General features: G+C 39.1%; 1 protein-coding gene and 1 long non-coding RNA gene across 2 annotated transcripts in view; one reads left to right on the forward strand and one right to left on the reverse strand.

Moving 5' to 3' along the window:
• LOC108388798 (uncharacterized) overlaps positions 1-22,385 on the reverse strand; it is a 44,712-nt gene extending 22,327 nt beyond the window's left edge. Inside the window, exons 1-3 of the mRNA XM_073226066.1 lie at positions 22,199-22,385; positions 19,003-19,160; positions 17,912-18,002 (exon numbers count right to left, since the gene is read on the reverse strand). The gene's annotated coding sequence lies outside the window, so the exon portion shown is untranslated. The remainder of the gene's footprint in view (positions 1-17,911; positions 18,003-19,002; positions 19,161-22,198) is intronic.
• An 81-nt stretch (positions 22,386-22,466) lies between these two features.
• LOC140847076 (uncharacterized) lies at positions 22,467-25,818 on the forward strand. The gene is made up of 2 exons (XR_012126704.1): positions 22,467-22,657; positions 24,516-25,818. It is a non-coding gene; the product is annotated as an uncharacterized lncRNA (long non-coding RNA).
• Positions 25,819-26,037: the final 219 nt, after the last annotated feature.

The following is a 26,037-nucleotide window of genomic DNA, read 5'->3' on the forward strand; positions in this document are numbered from 1 at the left end:
AATCCGTCCGGCCCCGGGGTTTTGTTCTTGGGTAGTTTTTTGATTACCGCTTCAATTTCTTTGCTCGTAATTGGTTTGTTTAACTTTTGTGTTTCTTCCTTGGTCAGTCTTGGGAGGTTGTATTTTTCTAGGAAGTTGTCCATTTCTTCTAGGTTTTCCAGCTTGTTGGCATATAGGTTTTCATAGTAGTCTTTAATAAATCTTTCTATTTCTGTGAAGTCTGTTGTGATTTTTCCATTCTCATTTCTGATTATGTTGATTTGTATTGATTCTCTTTTTCTCTTAATAAGTTGGGCTAGAGGCTTATCTATTTTGTTTATTCTCTCAAAGAACCAGCTCTTGGTTTCGTTGATTTTTGCTATTGTTTTATTCTTCTCAATTTTGTTTATTTCTTCTCTGATCTTTATTATGTCCCTCCTTCTGCTGACTTTAGGCCTCATTTGTTCTTCTTTTTCCAGTTTTGATAATTGTGATGTTAGACTATTCATTTGGGATTGTTCTTCCTTCTTCAAGTGTGCCTGGATTGCTATATACTTTCCTCTTAAGACTGCTTTCGCTGCGTCCCACAGAAGTTGGGGCTTAGTGTTGTTGTTGTCATTTGTTTCTATATATTCCTTGATCTCTATTTTGATTTGTTCATTGATCCATTGATTATTTAGTAGCATGTTGTTAAGCCTCCATGTGTTTGTGAGCCTTTTTGTTTTCTTTGTAGAATTTATTTCTACTTTCATACCTTTGTGGTCTGAAAAATTGGTTGGTAGAATTCCAATATTTTGGAATTTACTGAGGCTCTTTTTGTGAGCTAGTATGTGGTCTAATCTGGAGAATGTTCCATATGCACTTGAGAAGAATGTATATCCTGTTGCTTTTGGATGTAGAGTTCTATAGATGTCTATTAGGTCCATCTGTTTTAGTGTGTTGTTCAGTGCCTGTGTGTCCTTACTTATTTTCTGCCCGGTGGATCTATCCTTTGGGGTGAGTGGTGTGTTGAAGTCTCCTACAATGAATGCATTGCAGTCTATTTCCCTCTTTAGTTCTGTTAGTATTTCCTTTACATATGCTGGTGCTCCTGTATTGGGTGCATATATATTTAGAATGGTTATATCCACTTTTTGGACTGAGCCCTTTATCATTATGTAGTATCCTTCTTTATCTCTTGTTACTTTCTTTGTTTTGAAGTCTATTTTGTCTGATATTAGTACTGCAACCCCTGCTTTCTTCTCGCTGTTATTTTCCTGAAATATGTTCTTCCATCCCTTGACTTTTAGTCTCTGCTTGTCTTTGGGTTTAAGGTGAGTTTCTTGTAAGCAGCATATAGATGGGTCTTGCTTTTTTATCCATTCTATTACTCTGTGTCTTTTGATTGGTGCATTAAGTCCATTTACATTTAGGGTAACTATTGAGAGATATGTACTTAGTGCCATTGCAGGCTTTAGATTCGTGGTTACCAAAGGTTCAAGGTTAGTTTCTTTAGTATCTTACTGCCTAACTTAGCTCGCTTATTGAGCTGTTATATACACTGTCTGGAGATTCTTTTCTTCTCTCCCTTCTTATTCCTCCTCCTCCATTCTTCATATGTTGTGTGTTTTGTTCTGTGCTCTTTTTAGGAGTGCTCCCATCTAGAGCAGTCCCTGCAGGATGCCCTGTAGGGGTGGTTTGTGGGAAGCAAATTCCCTCAGCTTTTGCTTGTCTGGGAATTGTTTAATCCCGCCATCATATTTAAATGATAGTCGTGCTGGATACAGTATCCTTGGTTCAAGGCCCTTCTGTTTCATTGCATTAAGTATATCATGCCATTCTCTTCTGGCCTGTAGGGTTTCTGTTGAGAAGTCTGATGTTAGCCTGATGGGTTTTCCTTTATAGGTGACCTTTTTCTCTCTAGCTGCCTTTAAAACTCTTTCCTTGTCCTTGATCCTTGCCATTTTAATTACTATGTGTCTTGGCGTTGTCCTCCTTGGATCTTTTCTGTTGGGGGTTCTGTGTAATTCCATTGTCTGTTCGATTATTTCCTCCCCCAGTTTGGGGAAGTTTTCAGCAATTATTTCTTCAAAGAGACTTTCTATCTCTTTTCCTCTTTCTTCTTCTTCCGGTACCCCTATAATACGAATGTTATTCCTTTTGGTTTGGTCACATAGTTCTCTTAGTGTTGTTTCATTCCTGGAGATCCTTTTATCTCTCTCTATGTCAGCTTCTATATGTTCCTGTTCTCTGGCTTCTATTCCTGCAATGGGCTCTTGCATCTTATCCATTCTGCTTATAAATCCTTCCAGGGATTGTTTCACTTCTGTGATCTCCTTCCTGACATCTGTGATCTCCCTCCGGACTTCATCCCATTGCTCTTGCATTTTTCTCTGCATCTCATCCCATTGCTCTTGCATTTTTCTCTGCATCTCTGTCAGCATGTTCATGATTTTTATTTTGAATTCTTTTTCAGGAGGACTGGTTAGGTCTATCTCCTCAGGTGTTGTATCTGTGATCTTTTTCTGCCTGTAGTTTTGCCTTTTCATGGTGTTAGAGATATTTTGCAGAGCTGGTACGAGTGACTGCTGGAAGAGCTTCCCTTCTTGTTGGTTTGTGGCCTTCCTCTCCTGGGAAAATAGCAACCTTTAGTGGCTTATGCTTCTCAGTTGTGCGCAGACAGGGCTTCTACTACCTGCCCGTTTGCTATGGAGTTTATCTCCGCTGTTGCTGTGGGCGTGGGCTGGCTGGGGCTGCTCCTCCAAAGTGGTGGAGCCCCGTTGGAGGGTGAGCGGCCGGGAGGCTATTTATCTCCGTAAGGGGCCTCTGTGCTCCCTGTTGCCCAGGGGGTTAGAGTGCCCAGAGATCCCCAGATTCCTGCCTCTGGTCTAAGTGTCCTGTCCTGCTCCTTTAAGACTTCCAAAAAACACTCTCCAAACCAAAACAACAACAGCAACAATGAGAGAGGGAGCAGAAAAAAAAAAAAAAAGGAAAAAACGCGATATATTTTTTTTTTTCCCTCCAGGGGCAGGTCCCAGGCACCCGCTCACTGGTCCTGCTGCCCTGCCTCCCTAGCAGCGGGGTCCCTGTCTCTTCAAGGCTTCGAAAAAGCACCCGCCCACTGGTCCCGCAGGGAAAAACGCGCGATATTCTCTGTCTTCATTTGCCGGTCCCAGGCACCCTCTCACCAGTTCTGCTGCTCTGTCTCCCTAGCACCAGGGTCCCTGTCCCTTTAAGGCTTCCAAAAACCACTCGCCAAAAAGAGAAAAAAAAAAAGGGGAAAAACACGCGATTTCCTCCTTCCTCAGGCACCGGTCTCAGGTACCCGCCCACCGGTCCCGCAGGGAAAAACGCGCTATATTCTTTGTCCTCAGGTGCCGGTCCCAGGCACCCGCTCACCTGTCCTGCTGCTCTGCCTGTCTAGCACCAGGGTCCCTGTCCCTTTAAGGCTTCCAAAAAGCACTCGCCAAAAAGAGGAAAAAAAAGGGGAAAAACGCGCGATTTCCTCCGTCCTCAGGCGCTGGTCTCATGCACCCGCCCTCCGGGCCCACAGGGAAAAACAAGAGATAGTCTTTGTTCTCAGGCGCCGGTCCCAGGCACCCACTCACCAGTCCCGCCGCCCTGCCTCTCTAGCACCGGGGTCCCTGTCCCTTTAAGGCTTCCAAAAAGCACTCGCCAAAAAGAGAATAAAAAAAGGGGAAAAACGCGCGATCTTTGTCCTCAGGCGCCGGTCCCAGGCACCTCTCACTGGTCCCACCGCCCAGCCTCCCTAGCAACGGGGGCCCTGTCCCTTTAAAGCTTCCAAAAACCACTCGCCAAAAAAAAAAAAAAAAAAAACCGCTCCAGTTTCTTTCCACCTGCCAGGAGCGCAGGGAAGGGGCGCTCGGGTCCCGACGGGCCGGGGCTTGTATCTTACCCCTTTCGCAAGGCGCTGGGTTCTTGCAGGTGTGGATGTGGTCTGGATGTTGTCCTGTGTCCTCTGGTCTCTATTTTAGGAAGAGTTTTGTTTGTTATATTTTCATAGCTCTATGTTTTTGGGAGGAGATTTCCACTGCTATACTCACGCCGCCATCTTGGCCTATATATTTGCTATTTTTAAAGTCGAGGCGGAAACATAAGAAGTGCTATTTACACCTCTAAATTTATGCTTTGTAGTTCAACACTGAAACTAATTTGGACATCTGTCAAGACAGATATATGAAAAACTAAGTGAAATGTCTACGTCAACTAATGGGTCAAAGAAAATAATCACTAGGAGGTAACTGCAAATAAATGCCCAAGACAAAAAGGCATGTCACCTCTCATGGAAAAGGACTGGAAAGAGGGTTAGAGGAAAACGGTGACCTTTAAAAGGATGTAAGACAGAAGAAATCAGGCCAGAAGGTTAAGGAATCGGGAAGAGAAAAGGAACACAACAAAAGGAGAAAGAGGAGAAAGAGGCAACAGGAACTGTGCTGAGGATGTGGGGGCCGATGAGAATAATGGAGGCAGGAGGTGGACTGTGCACATAAAACCATTCTCTTGAGCTGTGCTGTCCAACAAGGTAGCACATTTAGCTCATCATGTGGCTACTGAGCATTTGTGAACTACTGCTAGTCTTAATTGACAAATGCTGTAAGTGTGAAATACACTCCAGATTACCTACCCACAGACTGATCAGATTTTAAACGTTAAGGTCACTGTCTCTATTATCATCCTGACATGAGGTCACAACAAAACCAGCAGATGCCACACAGACTGGATGTCTCAACTGAAATGAGTATTTTGTGCAAGCACATGCACTGACCTTGTCCAGCAGGGTAGCACACTCAGAGGGGACACACGTACCTGGGTGTGTGTGTGAATAGAGTGACCAAACTCTACCCCACCCTCGTCCATCCCTTCCTGGCATTGCAGTGGCAGAGTAGGGAAGAGAATCCACATGCCAGATACCATGGAGAAAGAGACACTGAGAGTTTACCCTGACTTCTGAGGAGCCTTTTCTGTTCTCCCTGGATTATGTTTAGACTTTCCTACTGTCCACCTGTCAACCCTTTTGCTATCCCAAACTGCAACTCAAGTCACCTCCTGGGCCTTTCTCGGTGTGAATGTTGAAAGCTCGGTCTTACCTCTTGAAGCTCTAGCAAGATTTGTCCAAAATCCAAACCTAAAAGAAAAGCAAGGTTTACCTGAGAAGGTTCAGCTTCTCACTTCTGAGTAGAAGCTCTCATGAAACATCATTCCTGTCTCTCCCATCTCTGCTCAGCAACTTCTTGTGACCACAGAAAGTAAATTCTTACATAAACCCACCTGCCTCCACTAACTGTAACACAGCATAGACACAGAGGGCAGTATCCCAACCAACTATAATTTAATATAATAAAAACTCAGGAAAGGATGTTCACCATGAAATGTTTAGGCAATAAAGTTGCAGTGGTGGGGGTGGGGAAGGGGATGCAGAAGTAGTAGACTCCAGGGAGGGGCTTGGAGAGGGTCCTGAGGAACTCCACGTGCTGGCAGAGGTAGGGGGAAGGCAATCAAGCCTGGAGAAAACACATAGCCAGAATTACATCTGTGTAAACACACTTAGATTAAACCAGATCAAGAAAGGTGGGTGAGGAAGGACAGAAAGCAGAGTAGACAGAAAATGTGCAGGAGCCTCTAACTAAACTGTTAGGAGAGTAAATGCCAGACATCACCAAGAAGGGTTTACAGTGTTTCTCCAATTAACACAGTAAAGGTTGGAGCACCAGGCACTTCCCCTGGGTCATCAGTATGATCCTGATGCCACCATTTCCCCCATGATGAGGCAAAGGCAAAGAGAGGTACAAACCCAGTGGTGGATTCAAGGTCAGACTGCTAATAAAAGGTGGAACTGGGACCTGAACGGGGCCGATGGCCTCCCAGGCCTGTGCTGATGCTCAATGACTAAAAGTCAACTTCACTTAGTGGTTAAGTGCAAAGAAAGTCTCTCTCCACATTCCTTAAGTTATTCCTTTTGGGTGGCATTTACTCTGTGAGCTAGGCATAATGAAAGAAAAAGAAGAAAATGAGAACTCAGGAAAGCAAACACACTTTTAAACTGACGAATGGTCAAAGAAGAAAATGGAACATACATGAGGATGAAAATGCCATTTGGCAAAACCAGCAAAATGAGTCCAAAGTCTGACGTACAAGGAAACTTGTCTTCAAAAGCACCAAAGACAGAGCAAGGCTGGAAAAACGTCTAGCCTCTATTGAGGGAAGAAAAATTTAAGTACAAAAAGAAAGAAGTCAGACCCCCAAAAGGCCCCAAACTGGTCACAGACCAGTTTCTAAACCGTTGTTGAATCCAATGCCCCGACCAATAAGCCAGGACAGAAACGGTACCTCAAATCTCAGGAGAGGGCCTAAGCCCATGCTATGTGCTAGATCCATCTGACATTTGGGTTTAGTCCCTGAACCCTCCTCGGAATAATGCTATAAAATGCATGAAATCCATAGGACTTCAAACAACTTCACAGAAATGCAGCTATCAGAGTACTTTAGAACTTCTTAATGGGCATGTCACTGTAGCATTTTTTCAAAAATGGCTGCACACTGCTTAACATTCTTCCTGTTGAGAGGTGGGGTCCCTGTCCTGTCCCCTTGACTCTGAGGGATTTGTTATTTGTAAACCAACACAGAAGTGATTCTGTTTAACTTTGAAAGCTGAGTCACAAAAGATCATACAGCTTCTACCTTGATCACTGCAATGCTGGCCTCTGGAGCCGTGCGCCATATGCTAAGTGTGACTATCTTGAGATTGCCAGGCTCTGAGGAAGCCAAGGCCATATGGAGAAGGCACAGGTAGGCACTCTGAAGGACAGCCCAGCACGGCCCAGACTGCTCAACACCCAGCCCAGGCTCCAGATATGAAGGGAAGTGCCTCCAGATGGTTCCAGCCCTTAGCTGTTGAGTCTTCCCTGCTGAGGCCATAAACACTGTAGTAGAACACACACAAGCTGGCCATGTTTCTGCCATATCTAAATTGCCCTACAGGATCCATGAGCATAATAAAGTGGTTGTGTGAGCCGCTAAATTTGGTGTGATGTCTTAGACAGCAATATTTCTGAACCAGCCACTTTGAGTAGCAGGTCATTAGGACAGTTTCTGGGAAGCAGTGACAACCAAAGGCTGTCACTTTTTGGAGACGCTATGGCAATGAAACTGCTGTGTATTCATGGACTAACGAAGACTCACACGCATGGGGCCTACATTCAGGATGAAAGGCAACGCTCCATTTCAGTTAAGAGGAAAATTAAAATTTAGATAGGACTTTGTCACACTGCGGGCGCCCACAGCTCGGGCTGGAGGCGGAAGGGCCCGGCGCACATCGAGCTTTTTACTACCCTGGTTCGGAGCCCGAGTCGTGGTTCCCACCATCGCGAGAGTCCACTGCAAGGGCGCAGGAGTGACCTGGAGGGCATCCCGCACTGCTGCCCGCCAGTGGCCTCTGGCTGTGCAGACACGAAGCTGCAGTACCACATTCACGGAAGTCAGCCATGGAACGAATCTGAGAGGCCCAGGGTTCGCCGGAGGCTTTGTGTGACACTGGGCTTCAGGAGAGCGTGGATAATGGGAACACAATTGGATGTTAACAGACTTAACTCTGTTTCCAAGCATTGCAGAGGCGGATGGAAAGAATGAGGGTATCCTCAAGTATAGACAGAGCTCTTAGCCTGAATTTTCAAAGGAAGGGGATTCACCTCATGTTGGCCTGAGTGGAAGCTCAGTGTTTGTGGCCGGTCCACCTACAAACATTAGAGGTTTCTTGCGGGTTTCAGCGCGAGTGTGCCAGCCCTCAGCACCCCACTCCCAAACTTTGCAACGGCTTGTGCACTGTTGGCTACACCTTCTTGGAGATTTGGAGATCCTCCGGCCTTGTCCAGTTGCTATTGATGAGGAAACACTCAAAAAGTTCTCAAATCCCTCCCCCTCTTGCTAGGTGTGGTGGGAAGCTAAGGAAGTCAAGGAAACAGGGTTTCTGTTGGTTTCAGGAATGTAGAGGAATCACAAGGTGCTTGAGATTGAAACAATGTAACAATGTATTTCCCCTCCCACTCCCTCAAAGACTCAGAGTTATGGAACAGCTTGTTGTACAGTCAGGGAAGCCCTCTAGTTCATAATACACTATCAGGGTAACCTTTACAGAAATGGATTAAAATATAACTAGCAACCTGTAGCTGCATTCATCCCACTGGTTCCTGGAATTGCCATTGGAATGAAGAAGGAGGTATCTAAGCTGGCCTGTGCATACAGTAAAATAACAAATTTGACTGGATCTATACTGTTGGAACTCAACCAAGAATTAGGAGAAGTGCAAGTTGCAGTGCTCCAAAATCTTGAGACTACAGACTATCTACTGTTAAAAGAACATACGGGATGTGAACAGTTCCCAGGAATGTGTTGTTTTAAATTGTCTGATTTTTCTCAAACTATTCAAATTCAGTTAGACAATATCCATCATATCATAGATAAGTTTTCACAAATGCTTAGGGTGCCTAACTGGTTTTCTTGGTTTCACTGGAGATGGCTGGTAATTGTAGGTCTGCTTTGGTTATGTAACTGTATTCCTATTATGTTCATGTGGGTGCGCAATTTAATTAGTAGTTTAAAACCTATACATGCTTAAGATACTCTACAAGAAGATATGTCAAAGAAATAACCAATCTTCCCATGTTTTCTTCCTTCTGCTACTTCTATAGCTTTTCTTCTTCCTTCCTAATTACAACCCTTAAATAGAATTCGTGCCTCATATCGAATTTACCGACAATCATGATTCTTCCAAGTGGTAAAGATACCTCAAGACAAATGTTGGGCATAAAATCCACAGGGCATGAATCTGCAAAGAAGTAAAAAGCCAACCTTTTCAAACAATATTGCTTCTCTCTCACTTACCAACTTCACATTTCTCTGTATGGCCCCGGAAGATGACTGGTTAGCCAGAGATGGGTAAGATTCCTCAAGGGAGGAACAACCTAAGACAGGCATAGTCGCAGGGGGGCCATCAGGTGAGAAATTGGGGATCAACAGAGGTGAGGCTTAGAACCTCACCCCTCCGTTTTGAGAGAAATTTTGTGCATCCGTGGATGTTTTGTTGCCCTTGTTTAGCTTGAATTAATACTTAGCCTATAGGCACACACCTGATCATCTACATTTGCTTTCTTATAGCACTAAACTGTTTTCTACCTTTATCTTGCATCTACCTACCACTTCAGCATTTTATTAAAAATAATAATAATAGTAATAATAAGGGAGAAATGTGGGCTTCACATATAAATCAAGTATAAAAATCAAATGAATATTCATATTTGACCTGACTGTTTATAGTTCATAATGCGTGATCAAAACCGAAAGTCTCTGTGATGACTGCCCTTGTACTGTTCATCATGTAAGAACTTGTTCATTATGCTTCAGAAGATCAGAGACTGATGAGAATTAGGCTTGGGGTGGATTAATGATTGTGCATTGAGTACCCTGTACAGAATTTTATTGTTCTTAACTGTTAACAACGATTTGATCAATAAATATGAGAGATGCCCTCTCAAAAAAAAAAAAAAAATATATATATATATATATATACATATATATATATATATATATATATAAAACTAGCAACCTGCACACACCTATAGTGACCTCATACCTCCCACTGCAACATTCCTGGGTGCTGACTCCCCACTAGCTTTGTAGTAAATATATAAAAGGCATGGTCCTGCTGTGCTCAGGACTCAGACCTTTAGAGATCACTCTCCTCTGAGCCCCCTGGTATGAAATAAACCTTCCCTCTCCAAGACCTCCAAGTGCTGCTTTGTTCTTCCCTCAGCAATCCAGCCCAGGTTTTCCGTAACACTGCCAGGAGGTAGAAAGAGAAATGGTGATTTATTGTGCAAAGGGCACAGATTCCAATTTGCAGGACAAAAAGGGTTCTGGAGACATAGGGTAGTGATGCCTACACATGCTGTGAGTGGTGTTCTTAATACCACTGATTTGAACCACTTAAAAATGGTGAAGACAGTAAATTGTGTGCTATTTAGTATTATACCAATTTTTTTAATTGAAAAAAAGGAAGAAGGAAGGAAATGAAACCTATACAAGCCAGTCATGAAAAGCAGTAGAAATGTTGTAAACAGCAAGTTGGAAAACTTTCTGGACTATAAAGATAGTAAATACTGTAGGTTTTGTTTCCCATACAGTATCTCTCATAACTCTTCTGTTACAGTAGCAAGAAAGCAGCTGTAAAAAACATAAATGAGTACAGCAGTGTTGCAACACAACTTTATAAAATGTGTGTTAGGCTGCATTTGGTCTGTGGGCCATGGTCTTCTAGCCACTACTCTAAATTAAAAGCAAACAGCCACAATAATCTAATAAACGTAGATTGGATAAAATTTTGAACATTAGTTATAAAAGGCATTCCTGGGGAAATATTTTTAAATTTGAATATGCATGAAATATTAGAAGATAAAATGATTAGTGATTATATAGCAATTTGAATAAGTAGGAAATTGTCTTTTTTAGGGGAAGCACTGATATATTTAAGGACGAGACATCATAATGTTTACAACACTGAAATTATTCAGCTACATATACAGGAAAGAGGTGGCTATGTATTAACATGTTTTTGCACTGTTCTTAGGAATTTTCTATATGTTTAAATTTATCACTAATAAAAAGTTTGAATTACAAATTGGATGTCCTTTTATTAATTTATAATCAATTCTGAAGGCACAAAAGAAATGTAAATTACTATTTTCAAAAGTTTCAGGTTTTCTAAATCTATATTAAATCTATTTATATTTAGTAACTATTTATATTTAGATTCATTCCAAGATTAAGTACCTGATGTACCTTAAGAGATCTGAATGAAGATGCTCTCCTGTATTCAGAATGAATTCAGATTCAAAAAGGAGTTAGAAGCTACAGTTTTGCTTAATTCAGTAAAACTATGGGGTCTTTATCTCATAAGAATACTTAAGCAATAACAAAAAATGATTAAATTAGAAATAGTGTCTAATGTTTTTTGGGATTCGAAGTATATGCTAAATACATTTCCTACATGTACTGCTTCATGTAATTCTAAGAACAGCATTATACTGTAGGTATGACTATAAACACATGTGATGCCTAAAGGGGATAAATACCTTACCCATTGTCACACTGGTTTTAAGTACAAATGGAGTCATGATACTTAAGATATTAATTTTTGTGTTATTTTTCGCAACGTTAATAAGTGCTGCTAGAAAGGTTTTATACATAAAGCATAAAGAAGGGTTTCCTATATTCTGTCAATTTTCCTTTAGCATGAATACTCTGATCATCTATAAACACGAATGTCCAAAGAGGTTTTGTTATGATATAGTGTTAAGTTCTCTGAATTGAACAACATTTGGGTCATAACTAAAAAAAATCAAATATTTACATTCCAAGGAGTTAACACCATATATTGATTCCTTAAGGAAAAGGCCATATCTAAAACTGAGCTTTCTGATATTGTTTTCAAATTCTCAGTGATGTAAATTCATCAACATACAGTACTGTGTAGTACATATGTATATATCATAAAGTCTCTAACTAGTATGAATTCTCTGTTGTACCTCAAAGATTTAACTAAGCCTGAAAGACCTCTTGGATTTGTTACATTCATAAGGTTTCTCACTGGTATGAACTCTTACAATATATAGTAAGTTAATGGCTATTAGTAAAAACTTATTCACACTCTAAACATACAGAGGGTTGCTCACCAGTATCCATTTTTCCATGCCTAACAAGATATGAGGCACAAAGATATGTCTTCTCACATTCTTTACATGTGAGTTTATCACCAGTATGAATTCTCTCAAGATCACAAGATCTGAGGTACATCTAAAAAGCCTTTCCACAAGTACAGAAATGAAGCAAAACTGAAGGAAAAAAACAGAAACAGACTCACAGACTCCTAGAAGGGACTAGGGATTACCAAAGGGGAGGGGTGAGGTGGGAGGGAGAAGGGGATTGAGGGGTATTATGACTGGTACACATGGTGTGTGTGGGCAGGGAGGCGGTTTATGGGAAAGGCAGTGTAGCACAGAGAAGACAAGTAGTGACTCTGTGGCATCTTACTACAATGAAGGACAGTGACTTCACCAGTATGAACACTCCGAAGAGCTTTAAGGGTTGAACTGAGCCTAAAGGACTTCCCACACTTATTACATTCAAAAGGTTTCTCACGGGTATGAACACTATGATGTCAAGTAAGTCCTCCATACCTACTAAAGATCTTTCCCACATTGCTGACATTCATAGGATTTATCACCCATATGAATTCTGTGATGTATTTTAAGTCTTCCAGTGTCAATAAAGGACTTCCAACATTCCTTACACACACAGAACTTCCCACCAATCTCTTCCATGTTGAGCAAGGTTTGAGGCAAGGCTAAAGGCCTTCTCACATTCTTCACGTTCACAGGGTTTCTCACCAGCAGGAATTCTCATATGTACTCTAAGATCTGTAAAATGTCTAAAGGTCTTCTCAAATCCTTCAGGTCGATCAGTTTTTCACTACTATGAATTTTCTGATGTACAGTAAGCTCTGTAAGATGACTAAAGACCTTTAGACATCCCTTACACTCATACAATGTCTCTAGTATGAATTCTCTGATGAAGAATAAGAGATGAACATTTTCTAGATATGAACATTTTTCCATTGCTGATTATTTCAGAACTTGACCCAAATCTAAAATAAATAAGAAAACAAAACCATTTTCTTAACAGGACCAGAATAAAGGAATGTTCTATAGTAGAACTAATAGAAATTTCAGAATCTTCCCCATGAGAAATGGCTGAAAAGAATCCTAGTATGGATATAAAATTTGAAAAATTGAAAGGAGATCTCAGAAAATCTTAATTTTATACAGTAAAGTGCTGGCAAACGTTTAACAAACAATTCCTCCCAAACACAGAAACTACTGTTTTATAGTGATTGCCACTATAGTATAAAACACAGATTTAGGGAGAGATGTGCATAGTTGGCTCTGGTGTGACATTACTGGCCAGCTCTCACACACTGCTCCCAGTGTGTGAGATATATTATCAGAATGTAAGAATAAGAAAAGGTGAATACATATGCCTGATGATTCTGTAGTTATAATTCCCCTAAAAAATATAGATGTCTCCATCCACAGTGGTTAATTCCTTCCTATGCGCAGCATATCAAAGGTTTACAGTGTGATGACTGGACAAAATTGAAAACAGCACCATAAAAATGATTGGAATTTGAAGACAGTTTGAAGATAGGAATATACCAGTAAAGATACAAATTAAGGGATTTACTCATGAGGTTAGTTAAGTAAATTATAGTAGGAACAGGTTAAACATGTTAATCATGTTAATTTTAATCATAATCATTAAATTTACAGCTTGATAATTCTCAAATGCCATATCCAAATCTAGTTCTGTTGCTCTTTGGATTGACAACCACAGATAAAAAGCATTTGAAAGAATGAAAGTAGACTATTATAATGGTCTTACATATACTGTGTAATACTATTAGAAAATACACTGTGATAAGTTACAGATGCATATTGTAAGAACTAGGACAAATGTTAAGCAATATTAGAGATAAAATGGATTCTAAAAAGTACTGAACAAAACAAGTAGGGAAAGAGAAAATAAGGAAAAATAACGATATACATTTGAACCAAACTATATATAAAATTGGATGTAGTGTACTAGGAAATACTCCAATTAAAAGATCTACAGTGTTAAAATCTGCCAAACAAAAACAAAAAAGACCCTATTATATGCTATTAGAAACTCATTTTTATAAATATAATTCACATATGAAAACAGAAGAATGGTAAAAGATAAAACATGCAAAAAAGACATGATGTACAACAAAAGTCGAGTGGTTATACAAATATCAAATTACCAATACAAGAAATGAAAGGTAAGGGATCACTTAAAATATTTAAAGGAAAATGAAGAAATGAATAACCTTATTATCAATAAATTTTAAAATTTAGGTGAAATACACAATTCCCACAAATTTCACAAGTTGGCTCAAGAAAGAAAATCTGAATAATCTTGTGTCTATTAATTGTACTCATAATTAAAAACCTTCCCACAGAGAACATGAGACCAAGAATACTTAACTACTGAATTTTATCAAATGTTAAAGAAAGATAACACTAATCTTACATAAATCCTTTCACTAAAAGGAGGTGGGAATATCTCCCAATTCATGTTATGAGGTCGGCATAATCCTGATACAAAAATCTGATAAAGATAGTACATGAAAGTTACAAAACAATTCTATAAAAATATACACACAAACTGTTAGCATATTGACTATAGCAATAAAATGGGTAACTGCCAAATGGATTTGTTCCAGGAACAAATGGATGGTGTAAGATTCAAAAATCAAACATATTAGTAATCAAACCATAATAAAAGATAAAAACCACATGATCACTTGATCAAGAGATACAGATGGTAAATAAGCGCATGAAAAGTTGTCAGTAAGATTACAGAAAGGCAGTTAAAACTGTTAAGAACAAGTACTAGGAAAGACGGAACCAACAAGAAATTTCACACAGCGCTGGTGGGAATGCGAAACCATAGACCTTTGAGAACAGGCAGATACTTAAAAACCTAAACACATCTATGACCAGAATTCTCAAAGGGACTTACCTGTAGAGAAATGAAAATTTATGTTCACACACAAACTTATCAATAATATTTACAAAAGCTTCTTCCATAATCACCAGAAACTGGAAATGATCCAAATATTCTTAATTGGATCAATGAATAAATGTTGGTTGTTTCATACAATAGACTACTACTAAATAATAAAAAGGAATAAATTTTTTTCATACTGAATCTCAACTGAAAGAAACCAGACTCAAATGGCTATATTGTTTGATTCTATTTATATGACATTCTAGAAAAGAAAAACCACAGAGACAGAGAACACATCAGTGGTTGCCATGGGTGAACATTAAGATTGGAGTTTGATTACACAGAGGCAGCGTGAGGTGACAGAATTGTTCTGTAGTTTGATTGTGGCTGTAAAAACCTTTGTATTTTCAAACCTCACAGAACTGTACACAACTAAAAGTGAATTTTATTAAAGAAAAATTACTTTACATGATACATTTCAGTAGATTCAGATAAAGCATCTGAAAAACTTTCAGCAAACAAGTGATGTAAAACTACCTCAATTTGATAAAACAGTCATAGGAATGAAGTATAGCATAGAGAATATAACACATAATATTGTAATATCTTGGTATGGTAGCAGGGGGTAACTATACTTACCATTGTGAACATTTAGTAATGTATATAATTACTGAATCACTATGTTATACATGAAAACAATAATACTGTACATGTCAACTATATTCCTCCAAAAGTCATATATAAGAAACCTACAACAAGCTTTCAGATTTATGCTCCAACATGTGAAGAGAGTGGAAGCCATCATTACTATCACCACAGAGAAAGCTCAGTCAACTGAAAGAAAAAAAAACATCTTAGAGAATTGTGGTTACAATGGTTTGCCCTGTAACCATGAGCAACAGGCAATACAGAGAATTGTAGCATCCCTGAACAGAAGCCAAGATGGAAGCCTGCTGCTGGAGCCATACCACCAAGGAACACTTGAAATATGACTGGCAAATTGCTGGAGGTCAAATGTGAACTAGTTTGAGTGTTAAAAATTTTAGCAGGGCCTAGTATTAGAGGAAACCCCACAACTTTGTGATTGATCCTCTAAGAACCCAACCAGGTTCTCACTGTGAACAGAGAAAAGTTGGTAGGGGAAGAAAAGAAAGTATTTTGAAATAAGCCCAGAGGATTCAGATTTTCATTTGGTCCTCTTCAGGTAAAGTCAGCCCTCAAGGGAAACTACTGTAATACAGACTTACTGACCTGAGGAAGGGAAATTACTGAGTTCCCTCTAACCTTCCTTTCTCATATAAAAAGGAAAAAACAGGCTAAGATATTCTTCTTCAGGTCAAGGATTCTAACCCATGAGTGAAAAAAGCCCTAATCATAAAATTATAGAAATATCTGCCCTCCTTGGTTCTTTACTTCCACAACAGGGCTACATAATTCTAAAATAACAGTGAACTACATCTGTTCTAGAAAGCTACAATATACAAACTCCACTGGAGAAATAGTTTCTAGGGAAACCCAAACAAAACAGGGGAGATAAAAAAAAAGATACTAGAAGAAACTGAAGACTATGACACCTATAGCCATAGCAAACATTTAACACTGCATGATTCCTAGCCTAATAAATGAAGATTTCACACTAAAGGCCTATTTGCCTCATTTTCTACTACCAGATAGTCATGTCCAGCTCTCAACAAAAAAAAGTACAAAGCATGTTAATAGGCAAGAAAAAAAAACATAATCCAAAGAGCACAAGCATCAGAACTAGATTTAGATATGGCAAAAATTTTAGAATTATCAAACTGTAAATTTAATAACTAAGATTAAAGCTAAATATGATTAGGATGCTCCTGGTTTTAATGTAAATAAAGCGGACAACTTGCCAGAAAGTGGCTAGAACAGCTGCGTAGTATAAATAAAAAGATAGAGACCCTAAAGAATTAAACGTAAATACCAGATATCAAAAACACTGTAGATAAAATGCCTTTCATGGTCACCTGAAGACTACATACAGTCAAGGAGAAAATCAGTAAGCCTGAACCTCAAAAAAACATCTTAAATTGAAATGGCAAGAGAAAAAAATGGTAAAAATAAAGCAAAATAAACACAAACTAAGACAAGTTCAAAAGATTCAAAAGATATAATATACATGTATTGAGAATACCAGAAAAAAGACAGGAATAAAGAAAAAATCTGAATAACCACTTAGAACATTCTAAAATAATGAGACACAAACCACACACCCAGGAACAGTAAACAAATAAAGGCACAAAATATCTACATGTATGCACATTATATTCAAATTGTAGAAAACTGAACATGAATCTCCAAAGAAACCAGAACAAAGTACAACTTACCTATAGAGAAGTGAAGATAAGAATTACATCAGACTTCTCTCAGAAACTATGCAACTAGAGAGTGGAATGACATATTTAAAGTGCTGAAAGGAAAAAAACCCATCAACCTAAAATACGATAGGACCAAAACTGTCCATTAAACATGAAGCAATAAAGAATTGCTCAGAAAAACAGTAACTGAGTGAATTTACCAAAGGTAGAGTTTCATTTAAATATTTACCAATGTTTAAGAAGACATGCTAAATTCATCTGAGAAAAGGAAAACAATATAGGACTCAGATTTGCATGAAAAAAAGAGCACTATAAAAGGAATAAATGTTAAATACACTGAGTTAAAGGATACTGAGGAAGGATGATCAATTTTATAGATGTCTCCTAAGTTTAGCATGTTCCATTTAAAAACAGAATAGCCCTGGTATTTGTTTCTCAGGGCTTTCTTTAAAAACCCATGACCTCTATGTTTACAAGTCCCAATAAATGCTAATTTACAAGATCTCACCCTGCGTGAAGATTTAGATCATTTAATGCCAAATTCTGTCTTATCTACCTGGAAAATCAAGTCTCTGGAAAGTCATCTCATGGGTGGACAAATGGAACCATTGTCTCTGTCTCACCAAATGACACAACAGACTTAGACTTCACAGATCTTGTCTTAAGGAACTCGAATGCTTTTCTATCAGTGCCCTTAAAAACAGAATAGGCACATAGGAGATGATGTAGAATAATCTGACAAGTAATGACATGAACACTAGTTAGTTAGAGTGAGTCGCATAGGGAGGATTCTGGGTAATGTGGCACACACTTTAGGGGAAGAACAAGAACTCGGGAGTTGGCTGAGGGGCCTCCACTGGTAGTAAACATCACAAAAATTGATGAAAATACTTAACGTAAAATGAAAAAAACACACTCATGTTTCAGCAATGACAGAAACATCAACTTACAAAGGCCATGGTTTTAGTCCTCTTAAGAGCTGATCACTCAGGGTCCCTATACAGAGGTCCAGGGTGAACACAGAGAATTCAGAAAACCGACCTGGGAAAACGGAAAAGACCTTGAGACCTGTTGTGCTTTAGTGTTTCCCCACTGGATTTAATTTTATCATTATGCTCTTCCATTCCAGGTTCTAAATTACCTCACATTACATACAATTGGGTAAATTAGACTTTTCTGCGTGAATTGACATCCTCTCCAATTCTCATAATTCTCGGTTGCACAAGTCATGAGCAGACGCTTCTCTATACTGAAGCCAGACCCATATACTTCAGCAGGAAATTTTCTGGCCAATGTGCCATTTTGTTGATGTAGATATACGTCTGAGATTGGGCAGCTCTGCCCTGTTCTGAGCAGACCTTCCTTCCATTTTCCAACTTCAGGATGGAAAAGAGGCCACATCTTCCTAACCAGAACCTCTTTTGTGACCTACTGACTGGTTGAAGTTTGTCAAGATATTGGAAATGAACCAAGAATATTCAGTACTCTGAATCTAGAAAAGCTTACTGATTAAAATATATGACACACCGCCATTATACCGGAATACAAAGTAGTCATTAAATGTTAAGTTGGGAAAAATATTTAAGAACATGGAAAATATTCCAATATAACGTCAACAGAAAAACCCGATTGGCCAATAAATTTATTTTGTAAGATACGTAAACATACCAACAAATATCACACAGAACTGACAGATAATCATAACACAGTACAGAAAAAGTCTGCAAAGTTATATAACTGTGTATTAACAGTGCTTACATTTTTGGTTTTGACAATCAGTATTCCCTATCTTTTTGCTCTGATCATTTTTTCTTTATTAAAATGCTAACTTCCTAATCATCATAACAGGAAATATATTGAGTTTTGCATGTTTTTAAAATTTTGGTTGGGGATTTCAACAAAATTCTTTGTTCTCAAAACTTGGATCATTTTACTGAGTGCTATTTTGTTTGTGGTCCTTTGGATCCCCAAACCTGAACTCACTTTATTATTTCCTCTCAGGTATGTTAGAATTGTCTAAAAAAATAAAAAAGGAACAGACCTGCATAATCTCTTCTATAAATTGATGGTGGTCTTGATACAGCTTTATTTCAGGTCTTCTTGACAGACGGGCTTATTTTGTTTCTAAAACTGGCAGGTTAGCAATGATGTCCTCCAGATGAGATTTTTTTACCTATTAATTCACTTTCATTTAATGTCCTTAGAATGAAGAACATAAAGGTTACAATATTAAATCTATTCACTGTCACACAGATTCCATGTGCTCAGTATAATTTATTCATATCCTGACTGTTACTATAGTCAGAATGACATCTCATTTCAGTGAACTCACAAGACAGGTCACCTAAATCTCTCCAGTCTCTATCTCACACTGCCCTAAACTTACCTATTCAGATTTTACCTTCCTTGATAGACTGCAAGCATTTTAAAAGGAACAATTCTATCTTTTTTTTTTAAAGATAACCATAGAAGTAGAAAAGGCATATGAACAATTATGTTCATCTGAGAATAATTTCTTGATAACCAAAATATAAAAACATAAATATCTCACAGTGGACAGCAGGTTCAACATATTATGGTTAGCTGCATGGTGGCATAGTATTATTATAACAATGTTATCTTAAATATATTAATTTGCCATCTTAATAAGATTGATATGAACCATATAACTGAAGGAAAACAGTATCAAGAATGAGTATCATTCATTTAAAAAAACAGTATCACTAAAAAAAAAACATTTTAAAAGTATGTATAACTAGTAAGTAGTATCCTGATGAAATTAAGAAATTCTGTTATCAGATATTCAAGAAGTGATATGGAGCTTTGTGCCATTAATAACCTGCCAGTGCATCTGCCTCCCAATCATGAAGGTAGGGATGAGAATACCATCTACCACAAATAAAGGTTTAGAAAATTAATCAAGATAATATACATACATACATACTGGTTAGTCTAATAATGTATCATTACTGAAGATGAAAAATATTACATGTCCCTCACTGCATTATTTTAAGAGGAACTGCTTCCTGCTTACCATACCAAAGTTTGCTTTTTAACTTTTTCTTACCATTCTACTTTGAAGATTTTCAGGACTATCTTGGAAAAAACACAGTTCTTTAAAAGAAGGGAAAAAAGCTTTTTTAAAAAAGGAAAGATTACTAGACAGATAAAGAGCATGTCCCATTCCTCAGTCCCCAGTAGCTACAGAGAAAAAGGAAAACAACATCAGCCTCATAAACCTATTCAAAGAACAGGATCTAATAAAGTGCTAAACTGAGGATATTAACAGGAGTGAATCTTATTCTTTTGCACACAAAAGAAAATATTACAATCTTCATTTTCTTTTCATACTAACTCCCTTAGGAAATATCATTTGTACTTTCAAGATACCTGGATATCATAGATTTCTACTATTTTCTTCGAAGGAACCTTACATCTCTAAAATACGAATCTTGAAAGTCTTGCTAAATTATTTGGTGGTCTGTTAATTAAGGTTTAAATGATATTTCTAATATCAAAAACCTGTAAATGCTTGGAATGTTTTTCACTCAAGGAGATCCCTTAAACTTCGCTCTACTCCCTACATGCACTGATATATATATATATATATAAAGAAACATATAATTGAGTTAGATTCCTTTTTCAAAATAACAGTTTAAGTCTCAGTCTGCAGAAAGAAAAAGAACATGAAAATATGCACAGATGAAAACTGCAAAATATACACCAAAATTTTGAATATGATTATCTCTGGGCAGGAGAACTCAAGTTAATCCACCTTTCTTCTTATTAAAATATTTTTAAAACATCAGTATGGGAAAAGGGTGCATTTTCACCTTTTAAAAAATTTTGTAAATATAAGTCCTAGCATGAAAAAAAAACTTACTGTTCCTAAACAGCCTTCAGCTGCACTGCAACTACATACACATTTCACTATAAAGAACCTACTGTTAATGTAAAGAGAAATAGCTTTGCACATGTAATGAAATTAGGTATTCACAAGATGCTCAGTACATATGGTTTCATTCCTTCCATTCTCCTATGAACAATCAATTAAATTATAATGTTGGATACAATCCATGCAAAAGGTTTTACAAAATTCTACTTTTTAAAATAGGCTGGATATATAATTTAAAAATTTCTTAAGAACTCTTACCCATAATTATAAGCATGGTTTAACATTAATCATAACCATTTTCCCATGTATCTACTATTTTTTTTACAAAGGTAAATTTTAGTATCTGCATTATACTCTTACATGTCATCTGATTTTCTAAACCATCCACATAATCTTGGCCACTAATTTTGTGCAAAACCATTCCCAGGTACAATAATATTTCATTCGAGACCTATGTTAATTAATTTGGATTATGTATACCTTTGGCAAATGCAAATTTACGAATATATACCGCAATTCTCCATACAGTTTCAAGGGGTTTGTGTTGCCCTCTAAACCCACAGAAACAAAGACCTCTAGTCAAGAACTCCTGCCTTGGAACACTTTGAATTTTGGCTCACTTCCTTATTGTGCAAGCGAGCATACATCACAATGAAGTTCCTGTTTCTATTGCTTTCGGCTTACAGAAACTTGAAATGATTTGGAATCATACTGGGCGCTTTTATTTCCCCCTCCATCGCTATACGTATGGTGATCTACATAAAAGCAGAACGAAGTACGGTGGATATAATCTGGTATCAGTGTTCACTGCAGGTTTTTGAAGTGAGTGCTCAGGAATGGTGTTTCTTAACACGTAAATGAATTCCCAGACCCCGCGGGGATACCCTTCAGGAAATAAATCCTATTACTGTAGTTTATCATGTTTGCCACAAGGGCAATCCCTGATCTAAACTTCCCACCCTAACAGAAACTCTATAGTTTCTTTCAACCCTTATCTAAAGCTCAGTATCTCATCATTTCCCCACGGCCGCCGCACGTGGCTGAGAAGATGGCCCAGAAACACTCACTACAGCGCCACTGCAACCGACGCTCACACACAGGACAAGCACCATATGTCCCCGTCACACGGACACCACGCACTTCTCCCAGCCTCGCAGGTGCCCCGATCGCCACGGAGGTACCCCGCGGCCCTTCACACGCAGCGCGGCCTCTCACAGCCACACGCCCTCCCGTCTCCCGGGGATACAGCCACCCTCCGCGGCCGCTGGGGCCCACAGGCCGGAGGCGGCGGGCGGACTCTCCCTGCCCGCGCTCCGAGTGCCTCTCTCAGTCCGGCTCTCACCGCCGCTCCCCGTCCCACGCGGGCTCCACGCTGCGCCCGCACCGGCTTGCCCGCAGCGACCCCGCCGAGTTCTTCCTCAGATGGGGAAACGCAGCGCGCAGAAGGAAGCGCAAAAGGAGCCGGAGGCGAAGTTCCCTCCAGCACTATGGAGCTGGAGTCCAAGGTCGTAAAAATCCAGACGTAAAGCCTCCCGAGCCCCAGAGGCTTCTGGGAGTGGCGGCCCGCACTGCCCGTGCGCAAGCGCAGACGACCGCCTGCTTCAGGCTCTGAGCTGGCCACCAGCGCGCTTAGAGGTCGTCAGGGCCTGGAGGAGAGCGGAGAGCGGGCAGGACCAGACCCGGCAGTTCCGAGAAGGGGCCTGCCGAGCTCTTCCGTAACGAGGCCTCAGGACTGTGGGTGAGGGACTGTCCTGTAGTCAGTCGGTGATGTGGCCCTGAGGACCATCCCGTGCTTGCGCCGGTAAGCACCCGAACAGAGGACCCTGGGTCTGTTATGTCCCCTGAAATAACGACAATATGCTCAGTAATATATGAGAATGATAACTTTTAATACCACTGCTAAAGGTCTACGCTGTCCAGTAAAGTGTTAAGTAAACTGACTAACATTCTATGCGCATGAAATTACATTACAGTCTTCATCCTTGGATACATTAAAGATGGACTGAATAATTGTAGTGGCAAACAACGATCTAAGTAAATATCTTGTAATGTTTTTATTATTTTGGTTTAAGCTATTAAGTTTTCTAAACAAAACCAAGTGGAGAAATGCAAATATATTTAGAGAGAGAACCTTGACATGATCTTTACTTGTAAAGCATAATCGTTATTTATAAGTATTCAAAGTATCTGAATGTTATAAATAAAGCAAAAACAAAAGATTAAAATAAATGAATTTGGGAAAAATAATTGTAACAAGTTAAATGGACAAATAGGTCATAATTTATTTTAATGTCTCAACAAAATATTGGTCAATAACCTAGAAGAAAACGAAACAAAGACTAGAAAGTCATCATTCACAAATATAAATAGTCAAAAAAACATAATTCAAGTCACAACCTAAGACCTTCTTTTTTGATCACATAGGGGAAGGAAACTAATTTTCCCTTTACCCTTCTGAGTTCTTGGCTGAGACCCAGGTAATAAAAGATTAACAATAGCATTAGTTTATCAACGTGGGCAGCAGCGTTATCACCTAGGAGAAAGCTAAAGCAAAAATTACTTCAAATGGTAGCTCATAATCCCACATTATATTGCAAAAGGAATAATAAACTTACAGAGATGTCAGGAAAAGGAAAGTAGTTTTAGGCTTCAAGTGGGAAGGTAAATGTATGGGAAGAAACTAATGGAGTAAGGTTTCTTTGCAGAAACCTCTGAAGCCCTCTCTGGGGTGGTAAGAGTCTGTCTCCTGTAAAATAATTTAGTTCCTGCCTTTAGGCATGTAACTCCGGGGGGAAAATCCCGGGACAAAATACCTTTGAAATCGAAATCAGTCAGAGAGAGAAATAAATGGGAGAAACCTGTTTATTTCTTACAAGCAGCCATCCATGTCTCTCCAGGCCTGGCTGTAGAAGAAGAGAAAGCGCCACTGGATCTCTCCAGTCCGGATAAGTCCTCAGCTCACCCATGTAAATACCTATTGATATGGAGATGGCTACTTCTCTCCACCCCTAGGAAACACCTATTGACATGGATGCCCTAAAGCCAGGCAAGAGATTCTGGATATATTGCAATTTTACCCACAGAACCTGCAAATAATTATACCTAGTGAGATTTTTATGCTCCCCTCAGTGCATTTAAGGTTTTCGAATTTCTGAAGATAGAAAACATTTTGATGGGAAGCAAGAGGTGAAGGTCATAGAGGGTTGCCAAAAAAGCGCTTACACATACATTCTGCTCTGAGTGCCTAAATCCAAGTGATAAGTTAAAGGTTTATGTATTTAAAACAGGAAGACATGTTTCCGTTTAAGCTTGGAGATACAGGGAGCTGGAAAGAGCATAGCTCTTATATTTACAAGAAAAAATCTGGGAACAGTGCAGATTCATGAGTTTTCCTGAAACTATCAGAGAACTAAACTCACAGTGCAAACAACTAACCTGAAATCTGCTGAATAAGACAGACCTCTTCAGGGAGAAAGAAGACGTAAGCATTTGATTCCTGGGACAAATGACACTGAATGCCACATAAACTAGTAAAAAATGTTACCTAGAAATTTTTAATGAACTGCTGTAGGCCAAGTGTGGCTTATTGCAAGAGTGTGAAGGACCGAGGGGCCACAGACACAAGGAGTTTCACACTCTCCTATGTACCTTTCCTCCAGGAAACCCCACCAGGACGCCCCTCCCACAGGAAGATCAGGGAGAAGGAAGAGAAAGCTTCCTCCAGGATGAGGTCTCAGGAAGAGGGACAGCAGCTGCAGCCGAAATCTGACCGGACTCATCTCTTGTGTTGCAAAGGCCTTAATCTGCAAGAAGTATGACAGGATTATAGACTGAGGAAAATGGTGGAAACCCATCTGAAGGAGAGGAACAGAAAAGGAAACTACCCCCTGGAAGAGAGACAGGAATCTGTGCTAGGGCCTGCATTAAATCTGGAAGAGAGATGGGAACTTTAAAGGCAACACTCCAATGGCTCAGAAACAATGGATGTCATAACGCAACAGGACGACATACTCAAAGTACTTAAACATTCTCAAAACCCTCAGCTGAGAATCTCAAAAATGAAAGTGAAATAAAGACACTCTCCCCACCCCCAACAAAAAAAAAAGGGGGTGGGGGGAAATTCATTGCCAGCAGACCTGCCTTACAAGAAATACAGAAGGAAATTTCTCAGGCTGATTGCAAGAGACCCTAGACATTCATTGGAATCCCCACACACACACAAAAAAACAAAGGAATGATTAAATGTCAATATAATGTATATTTATTCTTTTTTCTCTTGACCATTTAAAAAGCAGTTGTATAAAACAGTATTTACAAAATTATATTGTTGGTCCTGTAAAATACAACAATGTAATATATTTAACAGTAACTGCAAAAAAGGATGTGAGTGGGAGAAAAGAGTACAGATATGTCACCAGACAGTCACTCAAATCCACTGGGACAAATAAAACCAGAAATGGTAAGTTTGAAAGTTAATATAACAAACTGTAATTACATATTGGCCTCTTAGTTTCTTTAAATAAGCAAAATATTTATGAGATACAGAACAATTTTTAGCAATATATATATATAATATATTTTTAGCATTGGTACATATATAGATTTGTTAGGCAGAAAGAGATATGAGCGGGATGAAAAGAGGGTGGGGCCCACCAAGAACTCAGGCAGTTATCAGATAAGGTCAGAGAGCAAGCTGCAACTCAGAGGATTATGTAAATAAAGCCGGTGACTTGAAGTGCACAGGTAATCCCCAGATAAAAATGTCAGAGCAGCCCATCTTCAATCCTCCAATCAAATCAAGCTCCCAAGGCCAAAGAATATCACTCAAGGACTTCTCTGCCTTGCCAAAAACTCCATCATAAAAAGTCACCTCACAGTAAGCAGCCTGCCTTTGTTTCCCTTGACTCTGGCCCTCTCCTCCCCTGGAGTATAATCAAATAAACCTGTCTTTACCTGACTCTAGCCTGCTCCTCCTTTAGAGTGTATTCAAATAAACTTTCATGCTGCTTCACTACTGTGTCTCTGTCCTTCAATTCTTTGTTGCAGTGGGGACAAGAACTGAGGAGAATAAACTCAACCCCCAACATAACCACTATCTTGAAGAAAAACAGCATCAATAAATTCCTTGTGTTAAGCTTATTTTACAGAATATCTAGAGGACTGATTATGGATGGTGACATA

The sequence above is a fragment of the Manis javanica genome, chromosome 17 (genome assembly GCF_040802235.1).
Source record: "Manis javanica isolate MJ-LG chromosome 17, MJ_LKY, whole genome shotgun sequence".
Taxonomy (NCBI): Eukaryota; Metazoa; Chordata; class Mammalia; order Pholidota; family Manidae; genus Manis; species Manis javanica.